Genomic DNA, 23,980 nt, shown 5'->3' with positions numbered 1-23,980 from the left:
CAGTTTGAGGACCAGAAGCAAAAGCCAATAATCAAGCAAATAAGCAAATAATACACTCATTAATTTCCTTGTTCATTTGGGAGCTTCATATTCTGGTATGATGGCCTCCGACCGTTATTTTTTCTCCAAGCAAAAGATCTTGTTATTCAATTAGTGCAAATGTGGGTTCCACATATGATGTGCCGCGTAAACATTTGTTTGTTGCGTCATCCACATCTCAGATCAATTTGTTAGGAAGGGGTCTCACGATAAAATTGGGATTGGTACAGACATCCACAGCCAACAGTATTGATATTACGCGTCCAGTAGATAGTTTGGAATCATCATTTGTGAGATTCAGTCCCGACAACCCGCTATTCATTTATCATTAGTGAATCACCTATCTGACAAGATATGTGGCTTAATTCATTTCTCACATATCTGACATAATGAGCAGCCACAAATTGCATTGTACAACACATGTGCATGATGGACCAGACCAACATTTTGAGACTTTTTCAAGAGACCTGAATGACTCCTTGAATATCAATGACCTTTTTTTTGACAAGAACCTTTGTGCAGCATCTGTCTCACTAACATATGCGCAAACCAACCTGCAACAAAATGGCAGGATGTTGGCCCGTTTGTTTATCGATGTCAGGGCGTGACTGATTGGGCGCCAATATCAGATCTATTTTTCAGAGTCTGTTAATCGTCTTCTTTTCCTTTCGGCTTGTCCCATTAGGGGTCGCCACAGCGTATCATCTTAGATGAACGCATATTTGTTTGGCACAGTTTTACGCTGGATGCCCTTCCTGACGCAACCCCTCTGCATCTAGCCGGGGAGAGCAGCTTACAGCCCTTGGTATTCCCAGGAGGTCTCCCATCCAAGTACTAACCAGGGCCAAACCTGCTTAACTTCCGAGATCTGACGAGATCAGGCGTTCTCAGGGTAGCATGGCCGTAAGCTTTCAGAGTCTGTTAATGCACATAGAAAAACATTTAGTGCGCGTACACACACCAATCTCAGTCGTTTCACATACATTCCTACGGACATTTCTCCTCTGCTGGAGCAAGTCCCATTCAATGCTGTGGGCTACCAGTAAGCGTGATGTTGGGCTAGATAAAAACTGTTCACCGGTTCAGATTAATCTTAAATCGCCTTATCACCCTGTACAGCATCAATACCCATTGCCTGCAGATGCTGTTGACAGTACTCGACTGGCATTTGAAGCATTGCTCAAAGCTGGAATTATTGTACAATGTGGTAATTTTACAGTTCAAACTATATTTACGGGGGAAAAAATCAGACCTCAAAGTTAACCAATTGAATGGCATTTTGTTCAAGATTTGCAAGCTTTTAATGCAGCACTAAATGCGCCGGCTTCTTGTGTGCCAAACCCTTGCACTATTTTGAGCCAAATTCCACCTAGCATGAAGGGGGTTTCAATTGTTGACATTTCTAAAGCAATATTTTCTTTGTCAGTTCACAAACATTCAGAATTTTGGTTTGCTTTAACTTTCGAGGGGAAAAAATATACTTGGACGCGTTTGTCTCAAGGACTGACATGCATCCCATTCTCTTCTATGAGACACTCGCCCACAGTCTTGAACCTTTGACACTCACATCGGGTGCAGCTTTGCTACAATATGTTGACGATTTGTTGATTGCTACACTCACCAAAGAACAGTGTAAGACTGATATGGTTGCTTTGTTAAAACACCTCGTGTCAGAAGGCCATAAGACATCTTTATCAAAACTGCAGTTTGCATCACAAAAGGTTAAGTTTCTTGGACACATCCTCATTCCTCACGGGAAAATGCTTTCTCCAGCTTGTGTACAGGCAATTGTTGACACACCCAAAACACTCACAAAGAAACAGGTGTTGTCATTTTTCCTTCCTTCGCTCCTTCATTCGACTTCCCCTCCTCCTTCTCCACTGTCCCCCCCCCTCTTTCGCTCACTGACCTTCACTCGTTCTGTACTCCCGGTGAATGTGCTGTATGGCGACGGTGGAGGGCAACTTATGAGAATGGCATTTGGATGGGCCCTGACGGTCAGCCTCTTCTACCCTGACATATTTTCTTTTCTTTTGCTAAAATGATCTGTGGGTTGGACCACGTTTCAAAATGGAGACTTTTCGATAAACAACAATTTGACCTCAAAACACATTCTAGTTACCATCTCCAGGCCAGCGGTGCAGTAGAAAAAAGAAAATGGGATTCAAAAAGCTAAATTCAGTAAATGATGTGAGGACATGAAATTAAATTGGATCAAGTGTCTGCCAATTGTCATGATGTATATGAGGATGCGTGTGTGTCTGAGGCACAATCTGCCCCCATTTGAGAGCCTGTTTGCAGGCCCTCCGAATGTTGGACTGCATACTCCAGGCTTGCCGATGAACACAAACATTTGTGAGGACAATATGATCAGGTATTGCACATCTTTGATGAACCTGCTTTCTGTTGTCAAGAAACAGGTTCATGCAGCAGTAGCGAGAGTGGCAGATGGACCCTTGCATGACGTCAAACTCGGTGATTTTTGTGCTGATAAAAAAACTTCTGGCAGAGAATGTGAAGGCATCAGCACTGGCTGGGCCCTTTTCAAGTTCTCCTTGTGGCCACCACTAAGATGAAGGATGCTGAAAGAGTTACATGGGTTCATGCATCACACTGTCTGAAGGTCCCAACACCTCCGATGGTCCTGAATCCTCCACTCTTCTCATCTTCGACTGTGATTGACCATCAAGGTCATCAAGAGCAACAGGTTGGCCTGTAGAGCTTGTGCACGTGACATCACCATTTTCACAGTGCCATATTATCGGTCAAAAAGTGCTGCTTGCCCGTGTGGGGGACTTGAACCGGTGCAGAATAGTCGCAATACCCGAGACCTGTGTTGTCGGTTCTTATAACAGACGAGACAAATATTCAGAGGTCATTCTATAGAATACCAGCTGAAAAGACAATTAAATGTGATGGATGGAGCCCAACCAAATACACATGCCTGTGTAGCGATCACTTCATTTCAGAGAAGAATTATTCTTCTCAATCTCAAATTCCCAAGAAGTATTTATTCTGCCAAGTTGACTCATTTGAGAACAATGCATTTAAAAAAAAAAAACAACAACAACAACAGGGAGTGGTCTCCAACGTACACGGAAGTGTGTTGTGGTCACACAATAAACATCAGTAAACCTCTCCCTGACAGATGTTTTTTTTTTTTTTAATATGCATTGTTCTCAAATGAGTCCAATGCATATTTAAAAAAAGAAAATAAACCGCCTGGCACAGAGAGGTTTATGTAGGTTAACGTCTGGCCACAACACGCTGCTGTGTATAGGGGCTGAAGCCTATCCCAGCAGTTTGTTTTATTTTTTTAAATACACATTGGACTCATTTGAGAACAATGAATATTTTAAAAAAAATTGTCATGGAGAGGTTTACCGAAGTTTAACGTGTGGCCGCAACACGCTTCATGTACGGAGTAGCTGACTTGCTGTCTTTTTTTTTTCTCAATCATTGTTAATGAATGCGAATTTATGTAAAACCAGCTATCACTTATTTCAATATTGGTATTTGTATTGAAAAAAATCTGAGTGGCTCCATCACTATGTGGGATTTATTCTTGATTGAGAACAGATCCAGCAATAAAGTATTTGTTTGTGTCCAGACTTATACATGCTTTCAAACTCTTTGTAAATCTCGACGACTTACTCACCACATACATGTGTAGAACCAGTTGTCCAAGACAAGCGGAAGCCAATAAAGGGTGCAGTCCACTTTTTTATCTGGTGAAAACTTCGATTTCCTGCATTAAATATGGGTCCTCTGTGTCAAGTATCTCTAATTTTTCCACGCACCTTCGTTTATCATCACCGATGTTTAATGGTATCAGACAAAACTTCGGGAGACATATTTTCATTTCGTCTCAACGGACTTAGCATTGAACAATGTTTTGCTTGATCGGCAATATGGCCAGTCATGTGATTTCGGTGATGTAGGTGCACGAGCTCTATAAAGGCCGCGTATCCTCTATGAAAGTGGGTTCACTTTCCTCATCCTGAATCTGCTACATACTTGACCATGTCCGTCTTATGATTTTAACTGGTAGGGTTTATTGACTGATTAGTTTGGATTAATCAAAAGGGGGAAACTGTGTTGGCAGATTTATGTTTTGCATGTATATCAAAAATTAGTTCTATTGGCTCTACCTTCAACTTTAACAGATCTTATCCTGTTATGAGTTCGAGTTCTCCCGGTCAGGCTGTTCCTCATGTGATCTTGTTTTTACCGGCTCCATTTGAATACAGTTGGACATAGACAAGTGCCTTGTTTTTTCTCCTTCTGCCTCTCTTACTTTCATATAACCAAAGGACTTTTAGTCTGCTCTTTCGTGTAAGGGGTGACAACTCAGAAGACTTGTATCCATTGCTCTCTTTGCAAAGATTTCCCTTTCTTTTGTAATAAAAATCCACAAAGACAAGATTGTCTCCTTTCTTATGGTGTCAGAAAAAGATATTGCCAAAGCAGTGCAAGGTGAGCAAAAAAGCATCTTGACATCTTCAGAGGCGGAGGAACGCACATAAATTAAATCCACTAAAATTAATAAATTCCACAAACTATAAATTCAAAGCAAACATTAACATTAACTTTCAATGTTTCCTGAAGTACCAATCCAAGGATGTTCGGCTTTGACGGCTTTAAATAATCATGCGGAAATGTGCAAGCAAACGTCATTGAAGTGAGCGATGGCCCAAGTCGTTAATACATTTTCTGGATGATTCTTTTGAATAAATTCGGAAATGTCATGGAATTTCATCAACACTTATTTTTTCTGGCTGACGGAATAGTGTCTGACTCCTTCTCTATGCCGCAAACTGCTCCTGCATTGTCATCGCCTCCGGAACTCGCCAAACTACTCGTCAATGTCTTCTTCAGCCTTTTCCAGCAAAAGAATTTCCTCAACTTCAGGTTCAACCACCACTTCGAACCTCTCAAAATCCTGTCGAGCAGCAGGATGAGGTCACATGCACGCATGTCTTTTTCATATTTCTCGACAATTTCTTGCTTTGTTTTTTATTTATATATTTCCACATATTCATCTATAAATAAAGACAAAGAAAGAAAGAGATAAAAGTACAATTTACATTCATTAAAAATGGGGTAATAATACAATCATAACAAACAGGATAGGAGGGCTTCTCCCCAAACAACCCCCCACCAAATTCGATCCAGTAGGTCATCCCCAACCAAGGCCCTTCTGCAAGCGAGCAAAAGAATCAACCCCAAAAGGAAAACAATAACAGCAATCGCAGTAGTCAAAAAAAGAGGAAAAGGAAGAAAAATGACACCACCTCAAAGGACCCCACAACAAATATTCCAAAAACAGGGTACAATGATTTTCATACTCACTTCAAGTAAACTTCCTGACCTTCAAATTCTCACAACATCAAAACCCCCTGGATTAAAAAAAACCCAATGCATTTCACACAGGCACTGCATAACACACTAAGGAAAAAACGATAACAATAATAATATCAACAAAAGCAATAATAACTGATGGGTACCAATGAACAAAATTAAGATAAACTTGAGTTCATATTATGTAGTAACATATTTTTATGTTGTGGCAAATTTTGTCCAGTTTTCCCAATGTCCCTCAAACGTGTCTTTTTATTTCCTTAAAATGAAATTTAACTTCTCCATTTTTGGCAGCACAATGGATCAGCTGGTAAAGCATTGGCTTCACAGTTCTGAGGTCCTGGGTTCAATCCCGGGCCCGCCTGTGTGGAGTTTGAATATTCTCCCCATGCCTGCGTGGATTTCCTCCGGGCACTCCGGTTTCCTCCCACATTCCAAAAACATGCAACATTAATTGGACACTCTAAATTTCCCCTAAGTGTAATTGTGTTTGTCTCAATGGTCCCTGCGAATGGCTGAGAACCAGATCAGGGTGTACCCCACCGCCTACACGTTGACAGCTGGGAAAGGCTCCAGCAGTCCCTGCGACCCTCGTGAGGTTAAGTGAAGAAAATGGATGGATGGATGGATGGGTGGATGGATGGATGGATGGAACTTCTCCATTTTGAAGATATCTTGGACCACTTTAATCGAATCCTCAACTGTGGCAGTATTCTTTATCAACCATTTCCTTGTGATAGCTTTTTTGCTTGACAAAATACTGTATATGTATTCATTTTCTGGTCCCTTTAGAGCTGGGGTTCTTCAATCGCGAGGCAGTCTTGGTCGATCGTGGGACGGCATACCCCAAAAAAACCCCAACCATCACCTAATGTTGTAATGACAGCGTCCACCACCACTGCTTTAGTTCGCAACACAGTCTAGCCAACGTACAGCAAAGATGAGGTAGACATGCTGCTTATGTTTACCTTCAATATTAATGGAGAAAGTTAAAGAAGAAATGCTGTTGTTTTAAGATGCAATGACTCTTGGAGTATGTTCATAATCGAAGAAAAAGTGGTTAAACTGAATGAGATTATCTCTTTTCGAGTGGGAAAGGTCTGGTCTGAAGCCAAAGTACAAAGTGCAGGATGAGATGGTGTATTATTTTAAAATTCCACCTTGGCACAGCCTGATCCAGGATGAAAGCACAGACAATACAGTGCACATAAAGCTAATTATATATATATATATATATATATATATATATATATATATAATATATATATATATATATATATATATCACTTAACATTAATAACATAACATAACATAACATAACATTGGGAGCATCAAATCTGAAAAATATCCAATCCATTTTATAATGCAGTGTGGTTCCTTATGCTTGTTTTTATTCTATGCCAGCTCTTGATGGACACTTTTATTAATGGGTTGGTATCTTTTAAAAACTTGACCAAGCCTGTGTCTTCTATGATTCCTTGTAATGGAATATTGCTTGACATCGTAAAGTTTTTATCTGCACCGCTTCATAATAATTTTTAATATTTGGGAGAGCAAGGCCTCCTTTGTCTAATAACGAATTCTTGGTCTCTTGCTCTGCAAAATAAATCTTGATATTAATTTGTCTAATTCTCGAAATGTCCCTTTTGGGAGCTCTACTGGTATATTTTGGAACGGGTAAAGTAATCTGGGTAGCAGGTAATTTTTATTGTTTCCATCCTCTGTCTTAATCCTAAAAAGGAAGCAGGTTCCACCTTGTTCAATCGGATTTCATTTTAGAGATTAAGGAGTCGCAGTTCTCTGATATAATTGTCTCCATATTTATAGGAATATTCACTCCTAAATATTTAATTGTTTTTGAATCCCAATTTACGTTGAGTTCTTCTTTGATGGGCTGCTAGGGGAATAGTTAAATGACAAAATTTGAGTTTTGTGTGTGTTCAATTTATAACATGATACTAGGCCACATTCTCTTAGAGTGATGAGTAATTCTGGGAGGGATTTGGATGGGTGTCCCAAATATATCAGAATATCATCTGCAAACAGGGCAATTTCATGTTCTTTATCCATCACCTTGATGCCCTTAATCTTCTGATTCTGTTTGATCCACTGACTCAGTAGCTCGATAAAAAGAGCAAATAACACCACTCAGAGAGGGGAACCTTGACAACAGCCCCTCTCGAATACAGAGCTATTGGATAGTCCTCCGTTGAGTCGTATTTTAGCAATTGGTTTGTGATATCAGGCTCGTATGGTCTTAGTAAAATCACTATGGGGTTGGAATCTCTCTAGGATCTTATATAAGAAAAGCCAATTGACGGAATCAAACACTTACTCTGCTTCAAGCCCCAATAGGACAGCATCAGGTCTGTTGTTGTTTATGTGGTTAATTACATATAGTGTTCTCCTGACGTTGTCTTGTGTTTGCCTTTGTTTTACAAAAACAATTTGATCTAACTGTATAATATGTGGAGTATTATTTCAAGCCGTTTTGCTAGAATTGAATTAAGGAGTTTATAGTCCACGTTCAACAAGCTGATTGGCCAATAATTTGAGCATTCTGTCTTATCCTTCTTTTGGATGGAGGGATTTCTTCTTTCCTCAAGACCCAATTAAATGTTCTGAGCAACAGTGGGGATAGCAAATCTTTAAAGGTCTAATACCACTCTCCTATAAACCCATCAGAACCTGGGGTCTTGTTGGGTTTTAATCTAAAGATTGCATTTCGAAATTCATCTATGGATATACCAACCACTAAAATTTTATTCTGGTCTTCCATGATTGTTGGAAGACAGAGTGGTAGAAGTAGATATTCAGGTGTTATCCCCTTTACAGTTCATCTGTGCATAGTTTTTGGTAATATTTTTCAAAACAGTTATTAATATCCTGAAATTTGTATTTCATTTCTTTAGTAGTTGGGTCTTTAATTTTGTATATTGCCCTCTCTGCGTGTTTTCTCAACCTATATGGCAAATTTTGGCTGCTTTACTACTTACTTCATAATGCCTCTGTTTTAAAAAAAAAGTTGGGTTTTTCTGAATCTCTATATCGTAGACTTCTGTTATCTGTTTTTTTTTAATTTCCTCGATTCTCTGACTAATTTCCATTTGGATGTCTTGTTTATGTTTTTTTTCCAGGTCTTCCAATTATTTTTCTACTTTATTCAATTTTTGTGGTTTTAACTTCTTGTGAACTGCTAGTTTTGCAAGGATCTTCCCTCTCAAGACATTTTTACCTGCAACCCAAGTCATGAGAGGGGAGACTTCCCTGTTATCATTCTCTGACAGGTATAATTTGATGTCTTGGAGTTCTTCTTTCATTTTTCCTTTTAAGTACATTTAAATTAAGCTTCCAAAGAAAACATTTTTTTACAGTTTTTTAAATTTAAGTCCAAATAAACTGGGGTGTCATCTGAGAGATCCAATAACCCAATTTTACTTTACAAAACCAATTTTTTTATTATACATAAGGAAATAATCAATTCTTGAGTATACTTTATGTGGTGGGGAATAAAAGATATAATCTCTGGCCGTGGGGTTTAACTCCCTCCATACATCACAAATGCTCATCTCTTGTAATCTTTTCCAGTTTTTTAGATAAGGTGTTGTTTTGTGCCTGACTTAATCGTGATACATCCCATTTTGGACTCAATCTGAGATTAAAATTAACGCAACAAACCACAATTCCTTGGGCTTTTGTAATCATTAAATCAAAGATTTGTCTATAAAATTCCCATGTTCTAACTTGGGGTGCATAAACATTTATAAAAGTAATTTCTGCCTCTTTCAACCTCCCCACAACTAAATTATATTTACCTTCTTTGTCTATGATTTCTGATATTGTTTCAAAAATCACCGTTTTCGATATAAGTGTAGCGACCCGCGTCTATGTCCTGTTTTATATGGTGATGGGTAGACCTGATGAAAGCCCTGTCTATTAAGTTTAGGTACTCTGTATCCGTTAAATGGGTCTCCTGCAGGAGTAGTACGTCATTCCCATCTTTTTTCATTTTGCCCAGTATTTTGCTCCTTTTTATTTAATTAAGTACACCCTTTACATTATAAGATGCTATCCTTATTGAAGACACCTGGTTTTCCATCATGATTCAAATATCACTTCTAAAGTTATTAACCCTCCACTCAAACACAGTAACAGCATGACTAAATGGAAAAAAGGAGAGAGAAAATAATAAAAATAAACAAAAAAAACAAACAAAAAACAAACATGAAAAGAACCAGAACATTGTAAACTGAAAAGATTTCACCAGTGTGTCAGCTTGAACTTCCTGTTTTGAGATCTTGATTATGCCCCTTTAGGAGCCGTGATGTTTTATCGCCTCAAAGGGGAAGACTCTACATGTCGCTGACTGAAGGGGGCCCTTCTTTAAATATTCTGAACAGTTCATAGTTTATATTTCCTCAGATATTCCCCAATCCTGTGGACTTTGTTAATAATGTCATAGAAGTAACCCAAGTCTTATAGTGATGGTGATTTATTTTTTATTAAATTTTCCATTTGTTATTTTTCCCCAAATTGACATCACTTTGCCTCTTTACAATAAACAATTCTTTGTCCCAACAAAATAAATTTACTGGTCAGTCCGTCTGAAAATGTCCAGTTTCTTTTTAAAGCCTCCCAGTGGCGTCTAGGCTTGCGGCAGCCTTCCTCTTCGTAGAACACCCTAATTCTCGCTGGGAAAGGAGTTTGAAACCAAATACTGTTCTTCTTAAGCACCCTCTTCGTCTCCGTGTACTCCCGGCACTTCCTGAGTATCTGCAGTGCATAATCATGGTCCACAAACACTTTTTTACCATAATGTAAAAATCCTCTCGTTTGCCACACTAGTTTCAGGATTTCCCCTTTAGTTTTTCCACTTGAGAATTTAACAACAATAGATCTCGTTGGTTCGTCACAGGGTGGTATTTGGTCCCAGTGCGTGGTGAGCATATTTAATCCTGAAATCTTTGGTTCGTTGTAACTGCAACTGTTGTTTCAATAAATTTTGCACGGACATAGTTGTTCTCCGACCCCTCCGCTACACCATGAATTCTTATATTTTCCCATTTTGGTCTTCCCTCACAGTCAATTAGTTTGTCTTGCAACTTAGCCTTTATCCTTAGCAGCTCCCTAGTAGCTTCCTCAAGTCCCTGCACTCTCTCCTCTGTGATTACAATTCTCTGTTCGACTTTATCCAATCTGTTGTTTGACCTTGGTATCCTCTCGTATTCCCCGGAGAGTTTCCGTACTTTCGCTCCGTAGCTCACTCAATTCTTGCAGTATGGTTAGCAAGTTACCCATACCTTCGTCTTTTTGTAGTGTTCACTCCTACGGCTTTGAATGGCTAGTACTTGCTACATCGTCATCGACGGGATCTTCCTTGGCCGAAGGGGTCTCTTCTCCCATCTGTAGGACGTGTGGAAAAAAATGTATAAAATATTATTAATAATAATATATAAAGTATATGCTGTTTCTAAACCAAAACTTTATCATGAACGAGAGCACTGTTATTTTGCTGTCAGAGGATGGCTGCAGTTAAATTGAGAGGTTCGCCTTTCGACTTAGCTCCCTCTTTACCACAACGGACCTATACAAAGTCTGTATCACTGCAGATGCTGCACCGATCTGTCTGTCGATCTCCCACTCCATTCTTCCCCAAGATACTTGAACTCCTCCACTTGTGGAAGGATCTCATCCCCGACCTGGAGAGGGCACGCCCCCCTTTTCTGATTGAGGACCATAGTCTCGGTTTTGGAGGTGCTGATTCTCATCCCAGTTGCTTCACACTCGGCTGTGAATAGCTCCAGTGAGAGCTGGAGATCACAGCTTGATAAAGCCAACAGAACCGAATCATCTGCAAAGAGCAGAGATGTGATGCTGAGGCCACCAAATCAGACACCCTCTACGCCTCGGCTGCGCCTAGAAATTCTGTTCATAAAAGTTATGAACAAAATCGGTGACAAAGGGCAGCCTTGGCGGAGTCCAACACTCATCGGAAACGAGTCCGACATATTGCCGGCAATGTGGTGTGCATATATATATATATATATATATATATATATATATATATAAATTGTGTGTAGATATATATAGATGTAGATATAGATGGATATACATAGTATAAAAAGTTACCAGAGGCCACATAGCTCAGTGGTTAGAGCATTGCTTTGGTAAGCCAGAGGTCGTGAGTTTATATCTCACTGGGGCCTCTACTCCCTTAGAGAGGCTGCGTCAGGAAGGGCAAAAACTGTGCCAAACAAATATGAGCGTTCCTCTGAGATGTCACACTGTTGCGAACCCTAACAGGACAAGTCGAAGGAAAGTTACTTTTTTCATCGTATAAAAAGTTACCGTCAGAACTAGCAACTGACACAAAACTTTATGCCTCCTGAGTGCTTAAATTCCATGAAATGTCAGTGTGTTTGTGTAGATGTCTTTTCTGAATAACAAGTAAAACAGTATGTACATTTGTATTGACTAAATTCTTCCATCAGGTGGCTTATTAAAATAGGTGAGAATCACAGAAGAATATGTTATATAAAATTGTAGTTCTGTCGATATCAGATTTACATCCTCTCTTAGTGTTAACATCTCAAATAAGGACAAAATCCTATTTCTTAATGGAGTCCTCCCTGCCTTTGTCCTGAACCATCCATTTCCATAAATTATTCACAAAGAAAAAGGAAAACCATTTTAGTGTGTAACAATGATATAGTATACTCTACTAACCTGTGTAGTCTGAGTAATAAAATACTCCACATTCAGACAACACAATGAAAGACATGGAGACAGTGGAGGCGCTTGTTAAAAATGTAAGTAGACGGAAGCTACCCAAAGACAACTAAAGGAGCAAGCAGCGATGGCCAGGGTGTCAGAAGATACAACAACATTTTAGTGTCTGGGTTCATCAGCAAAAAAGGCCAATAACAGCTGGTATATCATTGTACATACACCTGGTCCATCAAGGGGACCTGTCTAAGCAGAGACTGAGTTGATGTGATGTGCCTACAATGCAGTAGAGTGATACTAATTGGGATTAGCATCCATTGCATTTAAGAGACAAAATATTTCAGCCCATTCACAATACACTGGCCGGACGAATGCCAAATTTTGGCACATGATTTTTCTTAACCCTTGTCCAAATTTGTATATGAAAATATGTTTTTGTAGTTTCTTATCTCAATTATGGGAGACCAAAAGATCAAGTGATCAGGTCTAAAAGGTCAAACTGTTCTTTTGAACTCCATTCTAAAATGTTACCAGTATGTCTGCAATCAAAATAATTCCAACCAAATAGATGTGAAGAGAGTAGCTTGGAGGAACATTTTTTTATTTTTAATTTTACATTTTTTTAAGGGGGCTTTCCTGAGATATTAGATCCATGAACTGGGAATGCTGTATTGAATATTTTATTGACTGTCTGCTTGGCCCTTGCTGACCTGCCTGACATGCTAAGTTCCTGGCTCGCTGGAGACGCCACGCCAGTTTACATCAGGCCAGCCACCCGTGAGACACCCCTGCATTTCCTGTGAATAAACTCACACACAGTGGGGGAGAAAGAGAGGCCAGTGCACAGGGGGCAATGGGTTTGAGATGGGAAGAAATTAGAGGCGCATGCACACACACACATACACACACACATTTTTTCTCTGACAACCAGCACCTACATGAACGACCTTTGTTGAGGTATAAATGCCCATACTTGGAACTCGGTAAATTTTAATTCCAATTTGCAGTAAATTTGGGGAATTGTAGAATTTAAAATGTGTACTAGATGTGAGAAAGTAAGATTTTTTCTAAAATTAAATTATATAATAAAGTTATGATGATAGAACGATGTATGATGACATAAGCAAAATGTTCTATTGCCAGTCAGAATTTCCGATTCAAGCATTTTAATGGATTTGTGTGGTTGTGACCCGGCGCCACGGAAGCTCAGCTGGTAAAGCCTAGGCCTCACAGTTCTGAGGTCCTGGGTTCAATCCCGGACCCACCTGTGTGGAGTTTGTATGTTCTCCCCTTGCCTGCGTGGGTTTTCTCCACGCAGTCCGGTTTCCTCCCACATCCCAAAAACATGCAACATTAATTGGACACTCTAAATTGCACCTAGGTGTGATTGTGAGTGTGGCTGTTTGTCTCAATGGGCCTGGCGACTGGCTGGCAACCAGTTCAGGGTGTACACCGCCTCCTGCCCGTTGACAGCTGGGATAGATTCCAGCACTCCCCTCAACCCTTGTGAGGATAAGCGGCTAAGAAAATGGATGGATGGATGGTTGTGACCCTGTCAGGATTCCAATGCTCACAAATTTGTTTTAAACAATTTCTTAAATCGTTTTTCTGTGTTCCTCTTTGTTTTTCTCTAACGTGTAATTGTAGTATAGGTACAAACAAACATGTTTCAAGAATGATAATACTTCATGCGAATTGGTCATTTAATGAGCTTTTGTACTGTTGCATTAATACTGAAATTTGATGGTCTGACTGGAGTTGTGTGTTGTGTTTGTGCAATTTTTGCTGCATGGGAAGACTGGATATAAGATTTGATGAAATTTATAAATGATGATTATATTTAAAAAATGTCTGCCTTGCACAGTCTATGTTTGTTGACCACCAAACACTCTGGATTCAAGTCCATAAATGATCCTCACTACTCATTTCTCATATTCATACTCATTACTCATTAGATAAGACAACGCCTATCCGTATGTCAATCTGGATTGGCAAAATGGCGGTGCGCACGGGTGCAGGGGCTCTTAGCTCTGTCATGCTCCTGGCATCCTCCCCAGGCTGGGTGTGGTCAGCCAATTCGTCGGCACACACCTGCACCCTGGTTTGGCTGAGTACACCAGGTACTTATAGGACACGGGGGACAACTAGTCCGCCGCCAGATCGTTGACCCAGCCATTGCCTTTCTAAATTATTACAGGCCTGTTGCACTCACACCTGTAATCATGAAGTGCTTTGAAAGGGTAGTTGCATGACACATAAGGGGCTCAACTCCTTCCATCTGTTGACCCCAACCAGTTTGCCTCCAGAGGAAACTGGTCCACCAAAGATGCCATTGCAATAGCTCTCCACAATGCACTGAGCCACCTCGAATGCCAAGGGAACTACGTGAGGATGCTTTTAATAGACTTTAGCTCAGCCTTTAATACCATCATCCCAGGTCTCCTGGTTGACAAACTCTCCCTCCTTGGACTATCTCCTTCCATCTGCTGCTGGATTAAAGACTTCCTCACAAACCGTCCACAGTCTGTCAGACATGGGCCACACCTCTCTTCCTCTATCACCCTCATCACCGGGTCCCCCCAAGGTTGTGGACTCAGCCCTCTCTTATGCTCTCTATACACATATGACTGCATACCAGCCCATCCCAGTAACTCCATGATCAAGTTTGCTGATGCTACCACCATGATTGGGAACATCTCAAAAGGAGATTTGTCTGCCAACAGAGACGAGATTGGAAAATTGTCAAAGTGGTGTTCTGCAAACAACCTCACACTGAACATCACGAAAAATGAATGAAATCATCCTGGACTTCCGGAAGTGCGACATCAATGGGGAATGTGTGGAGAGGGTCCAGTCCTTCAGATTTCTGGGAGTCTTCATCACAGATCAACTCACCTGGACTGTAAATACAACAGCAGTGGTGAAAAAGGCCTAGGAGCGACTCCACTCCCTAAGAGTGCTCAGGAAGAACAACTTGGAAGCCAACCTACTGCTGGCTTTCTCAAGAACCACCGTGGAGAGCATCCTCACATACTGCATCACAGTGTGATATGCTGGATGTACAGCAGCGAACAGGAAAGCTCAGCAAAGAGTGATCAACAATACCCAGAAGATCACTGGCTGCTCTCTGCCCTCCTTAGAGGAGATTCCCAACTCCTTCGATCACAGCAGAGCTACTAACATTGTAAAGGACTCTTCACATCCTGGTCACCACCTGTTTAACCTGCTGCCCTCTGCCCTCTTACAGGTCCCATAAAACATGGACAAGCAGAATCAAAGCTTTTTTCCTAGAGCCATGAACTGCTTGAACTTAAACCACTAACCAGTACTGTAACATAAAATTATGCACCTGCACTTTTGTTTGCTTATCTTGGTTTTGATAATCTTACCAAGGCCTGGACAGGGAGGATAAGGCTGTAGTATATATATATAAATTACAAATATATATATATATATATATATATTTGTAATTTCTTTTCCAATAACTGTGCCTTTATCGTGCATATTTTATCTGCTACCTTATTTCACACCTAAGATCTCATTTTTATTTTTATTTTTTTACTTATTCTTTTTATTTATTCATTTACCCCTCCTTGAGCCGTCACCTTATCATGGGGGAAGGATTTGTGTGTCCCGATGATCCTAGGAGCTAAGTTGTCTGGGGCTTCATGCCCCTTGTAGGGTCACCCATGGCAAAAAGGTCCAAGGTGAGGGACCAGACAAAGTACAACTCCAAAACCCTATGATGAATACAAAAATTGAATCTTGGTTTCCCTTGCCAGAACACGGGTCACCAGGGCGGCCCTCTGGAGCCAGGCCTGGAGGTGGAGCATGAGGCTCGGCTGGGCACAGCCCAAAAGGGTAACATGGGTCCCCCCTTCCATGGACTCTCCTCTACGCACCGCTTGGGCTCTGGCACCACTCCTCTTGACAGGGGTTGGACTCTGTTCCACTCTGGAGTTGCCCATGGGGAGAAACGCCGAGCAGGTGTGGGTATACTTATTGCCACCCGGCTCGGGGCCTGTACATTGGGGTTTACCCCGGTGGATGAGAAAGTAGCCTCTCTCCACCTTCAGGTAGGGGGATGGGTCCTGACTGTCGTTTGTGCTTATGCACCAAACAGCAGATCAGAGTATCCACGCTTTTTGGAGTCCTGAGAGGGAGTGCTGGCGAGCACCCCCTCTGGCGACTCCATCATTCTGCTGGGGGACTTCAATGCCCACGTGGGCAATGACAGTGAGACCTGGAAGGGTGTGATTGGGAAGAATGGTCACCCAGATCAGAACACAAGTGGTGTTCTGTTATTGGACTTCTGTGCTCATCACGGATTGTCCATCACAAACACCTTGTTCAGGCATAGGGGTGTCTACATGTGCACCTGGCACAACGTAACCCTAGGCCACAGTTAGATGATCGACTCTTGTCATCGGACTTGCGACGACATGTCTTTGACACTCGCGTGAAGAGAAGACCGGAGCTGTCAACTGATCACCACATGCTGGTGAGTTGGCTCCAGTGGTGGGGGAAGATGCGGAACGTATTGTGAGGGTCTGCTGGCAACAGCTGGCAAATTCCCCTGTCAGAAGGAATTTCATCTCCCACCTCTGAAAAAACTTTGCTCGCGTTACAAGGGAGATGGGGGATATTGATGTTTCACGCCTCCATTGCTGAGGCGGCTGACTGGAGCTGTGGCCGTGTAGGAATAATTGTGAATATAATTATCATACATCCGCTTCCAATAAAGCAATGCTTTGCTCTGCTCTATATAACATGGCACCTGCCGAGCAGGGGATAGCAAGAAAAAAAAAAACATCTTATCATCAGAACTGTTAGAACCAGGAGCACCTGCTGCCTGTTAAAGAAATGATGACCACACATGTATTCAGCAATCTTCCACACACATGCACACACACATGAACAAACAAGTACACTTTGTTGCCAACTATGTTTTGCTTGCCATCTCGTTTTTGTAACATCCGTGTAAATAAGGGGCGCCTTGAAACTAAATAAATAGAGGTGCTGAGGAGAGGATAATTAGACATAAGTTGGTCAGTGCCTGTCGTGGCGGCAACCCCAGAAAACGTTGGTGGACACTAACAGTGAGGGTTCCTGTCAAGCTGAAGAAGGAGTTCTATCGGGTATTTTTAGCCTTTGGGACTCCCGAGGCAGCGGTACCAGCTGGCCAATCGGAATGCAGCTTTTGTGGCCACTGAGGCAAAAACCCGGGCATGTGAGGAGTTCGGTGAGGTCATGGAGAACGACTTCAGGATGGCTTCGAGGAAATTCTGGACCACTGTCTCAGCAAGGGTAAGCAGTGCACCGTCAACACTGTGTATAATGGGGATGGGGTACTGCTGACCTCAACTCGGGATGTTGTGAGTCGTTGGGGAGAATCCTTCTAAAATCTCCTCAATTCCACCAACACACCTTCCCATGAGGAAGCTGAGTCTGGGTTCTTTGAGGCTGTGAAGCAGCTGTGAAGAGAATCAGCACATACAAATCTGAGACCACGGTCCTCAGTCGAAAAAGGGTGGTGTGCCCTCTTCAGGTTGGGGATGAGATCCTGCCCCAAGTGGAGGAGTTCAAGTATCTTGGGGTCTTGTTCATGAGTGAAGGAAGAATGGAGCGGGAGATCGACAGACGGATCGGTGCAATCATCTGCAGTGATACGGACTTTGTATTGGTCTGTTGTGGTGAAGATGGAGCTAAGTCGAAAGGTGAAGCTCTCAATTTACCAGTCGATCTACGTTCCTAACCTCACCTATGGCCACGAGCTGTGGGTCATGACCGAAAGAACAAGATTCCGGGATCTTCTTACAAGCGGCCGAAATGAGTTTCCTCCGCATGGTGTCCGAGCTCTTAGAAATAGGGTGAGAAGCTCGGTCATCAAGGAGGGGCTCAGTGTCGAGCCGCAGCTCCTCTGCATTGAGAGGAGCCAGATGAGGTGACTGAGACATCTGATCTGGATGACTCCCGGACGCCTCCCTGGTGAGGTGTTCCAGGATGTCTCACCAAAAAGAGACCCTGGGGATGACCCAGGACACGCTGGAGAGACTATGTCTCTCGGCTGGCTTGGGAACGCCTCAGGATCCCTCCATAAGAGCTGGAAGAAGTGGCTGGGGAAAGGGAAGTCTGGGTATCCCCGCTGAAGCTGCTTCCCCTGCGACCCGACCCAGAGAAGCGGTAGAAAATGGATGGATTTATTTATTTTATTTGCCCAAGGACCTTGTGGAGAAGCGGTCGTTATTTCGTTGTGTACAATGACATTAAAGTAGTTTGATTGATTGACTGACTGACTGACTGACTGACTGACTGACTGATTGATTGATGTTTTGTGGCTCTGTTGCGGAGGTGGCAGACCTGAACTGTGGCCTAAGGTGGTTGGTGCCTGTGGTGGCGGAAATCCTCGAATCCCTTGGTGGATATCAACGGTGAGGGATGCTGCCAAGCTGAGTTTTCTTTCCCGAGTCACTCACCGGAGCAGTGGCCGTGGTCTTTGGTGTATGGAAGTGTAGGTGACATCACAGAGGGACACATGCTGGGTTTCAAGTGAGGTTTCGCAAGAAAGGACACAAATTGGTATTCCTGTTGATTCACCTCGCGAATCTATGCCTTACGATGTGCACAGCGACACATTCAGCACCCTGATTTATGGATTTTTTCTAGTAGTTGTATACACACCTACCAGTCATTTGGAACCCATAAAGCTCTCTTACTTTGCCCCAGTGCAATCCATTTTTCATGGCGAACCGGATCTTTTGGAAAAGTATAAAGAGCGAATCCATCCACAAGACTATTTGAGCAATGTCCAGCAATGCAACGAGCCGGCATTTTGGCTAACACAAAGAAACAACGAGCTACCTTCCCGCAGGTAAAACTAATAGAAACAAACGAGTCCACTTGAGCGCGCTACTGCCTCCAACGTCACTTCCTGCTTCTTGTCGAAAACAAATCCCTCGAAAGGATTTTCATGGCAGTAGCTACAAAAAGCCATATACAACAAAATCATGTTTTGTGGTGAAAAACCCTATCCACCCTTGAAGACTTGAAGACTTTCATGGCACCCGAACTAGGACCAGGGCGGGAAGGACCCTTTCGGATCATCCACATCCGGCCACCAGCTCTTCCAGGTCTTTCCGTCGGGTAGGCGCGAGTGAAATCAAAACTTTCCCTCTTGCAATCAAGTCATTAAAGAGCTACTGCAGTTTGCCTATTGAGCTAACAGGTCTGCGCATGATGCCGTCAACATAGGTCTGCTCTTAAACCTTGAACATCTTGACAGCGAGGGTTCCTCTGCAAGGATTCTGTTCATGGAGTTCAGCTCTGTGTTCTTTGCTCAACTTGAAAAGGACCTTGGTCTTCAAACACCTAAACAACTCAAACCTTCCTCTTTTCACAGTTTATTGATGGTTAAGGTGGTGAGAGGGTGGTTGGAGGGTGATTAGAGGTTGATTAGTTTGAAAAGCAGTTGCGTCTGACCGGACAACTGAGGGCTGCCTTCGGGTTTTTCAGTTGCTTCTGATTTATTCCTTTTGCTGGTCGGCTTTCTTTGTTCCACACAAGCTCACATGCTGTCTGTGAGCAATATGGATGCCCCTAGCCTCTGACAGGAAGTTTCAAGAGTTGTGTGATTGAGATTTCTCTGCCCCCTGCAGGTCTGGAGGGGGACAACTGCTCTTCCTGTTAGTTGACTTGACATCTCGGTTCTTGAACCCAGAGAGGTCACATCAGTCCTGGAAGCTCATTGTCTTTTTCTTTGTTGATGGTTGATGAATACTTTTGTTCTTCTACAGGGATTAGAACAATGAAGTGTCGTACATCTGTGTGAAGAATTGTAGAGGGGATTTTTGTGGGGGTTTTCTTTGCTGACCCTCTTTGATCAGATTTGACAGTAGAGACGGGGTTGCTGGGGAAGGTGTTGATATGTACATCTCTGATGATGGCCTTTTTGTCAGGATTGACACTGACAACTCGGCCAAGTTTATACTGACCCCTCAAAGAATTTTGGTCGGCCAGCCAGGCGATGTCTCCTGTGGCTACATTTCTGTTTGTTATGTGCCACTTACTTCTGATGAATAGATTAGCCCCCCCCCCCCCAATTGACTCCACTTCCTGCAGAACCGGTCAACTTCAGTTTGAATGGCTCTTAGCCTATTGTATGGGTATCCTTGAAAGTCAAAGCTTCCCACATCTCCCGTGGGTCCTGCTCTTCCCAGCAGAAGAGCGTTAGGGCTGATGTAGTCTACACAGTCCTCAAGGCTTTGAGATCTGGCATCTATGGGTCTCTCGTTGCCCAGGTTAGGAGCCATGTAGAGGAAGGTTTGGAACTCACTCCATGTGAAGCACCCGTCTCCTCCCAGGTTGTGCAGAGCATGTTTCACTGTGCGTACAGCAGCCTCTGGAACTCCATTCCTGTGAGGGTAATCAGCACGGTGAAGTTTTCAGCTCCATTCTATTCCATGCTTGGAGGCTTCATTCTCAACCTTGGATGTTTCCAGCTTCTTCAGAAAAAAACAGGACAAAAAAACATAACAAAACAAGTCTTTGAGGCCAGGTCTGGCACCCACAAAGTTTTTTCCTGGGTCATTTTCTTTGGATGTCCCCTCAATGCCTGCCTTTAGGATCTCTTCAACTATTCTGGTGTCTTCATTCAGCTTTTCCAGGTAGTTGGTTAGCACATCATCAACATAAGAATCTTCCTCCGGGATCCTACACTCCTCCTCCAGGTGAGTAAACATTGGTAGCTTTGCAGTCTCTCTCTCATGGCCAGCTGTGGAATGCATCCTGCTGGTCGGTCACCAATGTTGACTCGGGTGATGGCATACTCTTCAAGTTCACTGTCTTCGGTGTCTTTCCAAAGAAATATGTGAAGGTGGATTTCCAGGTCTTCCAGCCACACTGAATTGTACATCTTTTTGATGTCACCAAGTGCTGCATGCACACCTCTTCTGAATCTGAGTAGCACTGCACAAATTGGATTGAGGACATCAGACCCTTTCAACAGCAGATCGTTCATGCTGAGTCCCTTGAAATTCTGGCTGCTGTTCCAGACCAGACGCACAGGTGTCATGACAGAGTGCGGGTTTGGTGCCACCAAGTGGCTAACATTCCATACTGGTCCCTTCCAGTCGGCCATCATTTCTTTGGTGAGCTTCCTTGCTGCTCCTCTTTCCACTATCTCATGGACTTGAGCTGCATATGTCACCTTCCACTTTGGTTCTTTCTTGAGTTGCTTTTCTGTTCTAAGAAAAGTGGCTTCTACTCCACTTCAATTGTTGGGTAGAGAAATAGGATCTTCAATCCATGGGTATTTTGAGTCCCAGTGTGGTTCACCAATGTGATCATCAGCGTTGACATAGGTGAGGCCTTTCCTGATGATTTCCAGCTCTCTTTCCTCACTCAATGTCATCTCAATGCCTCCTGCTGGCAGTTGCCACATCTGCATCCTCCACACTTTGGTTCGAAAGGTGCTCCAACACTGTCCCATTTCCACCAGTTGAGAAATTCTTTATCTGCAACAGTGCTTTTGGTTTCAGCTTTGAATCCCTATCACTGAGTTCTTGATATTTCACAGCTCTGGCTTTCATGGACCGTGCAAAGTGCGTTTTGGATGTGTGCGCTGCCAAATCCACTTTCTCAAAGAGGTTTAGGTGCGTTCCACCAACGGTCTTCCCCAGTAGGCCCTCCCATAAGACGACGTCTCCTATCACCTTCACCCTCTGCGGTACAAGCCGTCCTTCCCAATGACTGATGGGCAATACGATTTGCTCTGGTCTTTGCAGGTCTTCTGAGCTGGCATCTGGAAAGAACCTCTTCAGTTCTTTAGGTTTGACCGTTCTCTGTACTTTGTCTATTTCCTCCAAGCCAAAACAGATGAGTTCATGGGCTATTTCGGTTCCTGCGGGTGTCTTGGCCCTCACTCTGAGGTTATATTTTTTGTCTTTACTTTCAGGGCCATTCCTCAAATGCCATGGACAACTAAAGTGATTTTTTCACTTCTGAGGTTGAGTCTCCTAGCAGCGCTGTGAGTAATGTAATTTGTGTCAGATGCTAAGTCAATTAGCTTTCCAATCTTCTGACCTGCATTGGTTGTAACTTCAAGGAGCATAAGGATCACTGGGAGTTCTTTACATGCACTCTGCTCCATCCCTGCAGGATTGTCAGTGCAGAGTGATCTTGCCGAAGCATTGGTAAAGGCTCTCTTGAAATTTTCTGCCATGTCCATGGACAGTTTGGACACAAATTGCTGTTGTTCTTCTGTCAGTTTGTGCCTCCTCAGGTTTGGCTTTGAGGTTGTGTCTGTCTCAGCATTTTTAGAGTCTCCTTTCCGGCACAGGAAGAAGTGATGGTCTCTCCTGCAGTTCTGCTTCCTACACAGGTAAGTGTCTTTGCATCCACTCTCTTCTTCATGACACTCTAGGCCCTTTGTTGCAGGCTCCCAGTCTTTCCACAGCACTCAACTTATCTTTTGGCTTCAGTTCTTTAAACTTTTTGCAGAAGAAAAGTTTTTTCTTTGTGCCGCTCATCTCCACAGACGATGCATCCCCCTTTACTTGTGGACCTAGTTGAGGCATATTTCTTGGAGACAGCTGGCTTTTTGTCCGGCTTCTCACACACTCCAAGCTGCTCAAGCCTCTCCAAGACCTCTTCTTGAGTTTTCAGGTAGTTTAGGAGCCTATCGAAGTGGTTGTCTGGTGTGACTGCATTTGCCGGATTGATCGTGAAGACTAGCCAGTCCCTCTTCATTGTATCTGGCAGTTTGCTCTCTATTGATTTGATTACAAGTGGATTCTTCTTGGCTCCAGTATTGCCGAGCTCTGTGAGGTCAATAAGGGCCTTTTCAACTGATTGAATCATTTCAATAATTTTCCTGGGCTGGTATGACTTCAGAAGGGAGATTTTCTCCAAATCCTCAATGATCTCCAGGGGTGTGGTTCTTTTGTTTCCAAATCTGTTTTCCAGCACCTTGACCATGTCCTCCGCTGTCTTGCAGATTGACAGTCTTTGGTCTCTGCAGATCTTCTCATCAACACTGTCGAGGAGCTAGATCTTTTTGGCCTCTGCTGAGGCAGTTGGGTCACCTTGTCTCTGAAGACTCTCCCAGTCTCTTTTCCATTGATGGAAGTCTCTTTTGGAGCCGTAGAATCTGGGTAGGCTGGTGGGTTTAATTTTAAGAACAGGCTGCTCGGCTGCAGGCTGTACCTGAAGAGCTCTTCCTCTCATTTTCCTCCTCTGCAGTTCTTTGAACCACTAGGAATTCTGCCTTTTTGGCTTCAAGGCTCTTCTTCAGTTTTCTTAAGCCTTTCATCCTGCCATCCAGAAGGGTTTTTGCTGCTCCCGGGATCCATTCTTCTCATTCTGTGAAGCTTGCCATCACATCATTGATGAGTTTCTTTGCACCATCCACTTGATGTTCATAGGCATCTTTGTTCACCACAGTCACAGGAATCACATGGGCTCCTTCACTAGCTGATTCTGCCTCTTCAATTGCGAACGTCAGCTCACCTTACCCATATCTGGACCAGAGGTTGGACTGCACTGTCCGCTTCACTTCGACCAGCCTGGTGTTGCAGTCCCCTATGGTCTTCGCCAGGTCCACCTGTTGCTGCTTATCCAATGTCATTTCTTCATCTTCCTCATCACCTCACAGTTCAGATAGTAGGCCGAGTTCATGGCTGTCATTGGTGTCATTTACATCCCGTGCAAGTGAAGAGAGTATTCTGAATTCCTTTTGCAACTCTGACTTTGTCAGGTGTCCAACAGTCAAAGGTAGTTGGCCTGCTTGGTGAAAGCACTCTTTGCTGAGGTCCTCTCTTGCTTCAGCAGCTTTATTGCTTTACCTGTGGCTTCTTCC

At 42.9% G+C, this 23,980-nt stretch overlaps 1 non-coding gene across 1 annotated transcript; it reads right to left on the bottom strand.

Moving 5' to 3' along the window:
* Positions 1 to 829: 829 nt before the first annotated feature.
* On the bottom strand, positions 830 to 948 carry LOC133505438 (5S ribosomal RNA). Its single transcript, XR_009796268.1, has one exon. It is a non-coding gene; the product is annotated as a 5S ribosomal RNA (ribosomal RNA).
* Between the last annotated feature and the right edge of the window lie 23,032 nt (positions 949 to 23,980).

Source organism: Syngnathoides biaculeatus, chromosome 8 (assembly GCF_019802595.1).
Source record: "Syngnathoides biaculeatus isolate LvHL_M chromosome 8, ASM1980259v1, whole genome shotgun sequence".
Lineage (NCBI taxonomy): Eukaryota > Metazoa > Chordata > Actinopteri > Syngnathiformes > Syngnathidae > Syngnathoides > Syngnathoides biaculeatus.
The sequence above is the reverse complement of the archived record's forward strand: the minus strand, read 5'-3'. Positions and strand labels throughout refer to the sequence as shown.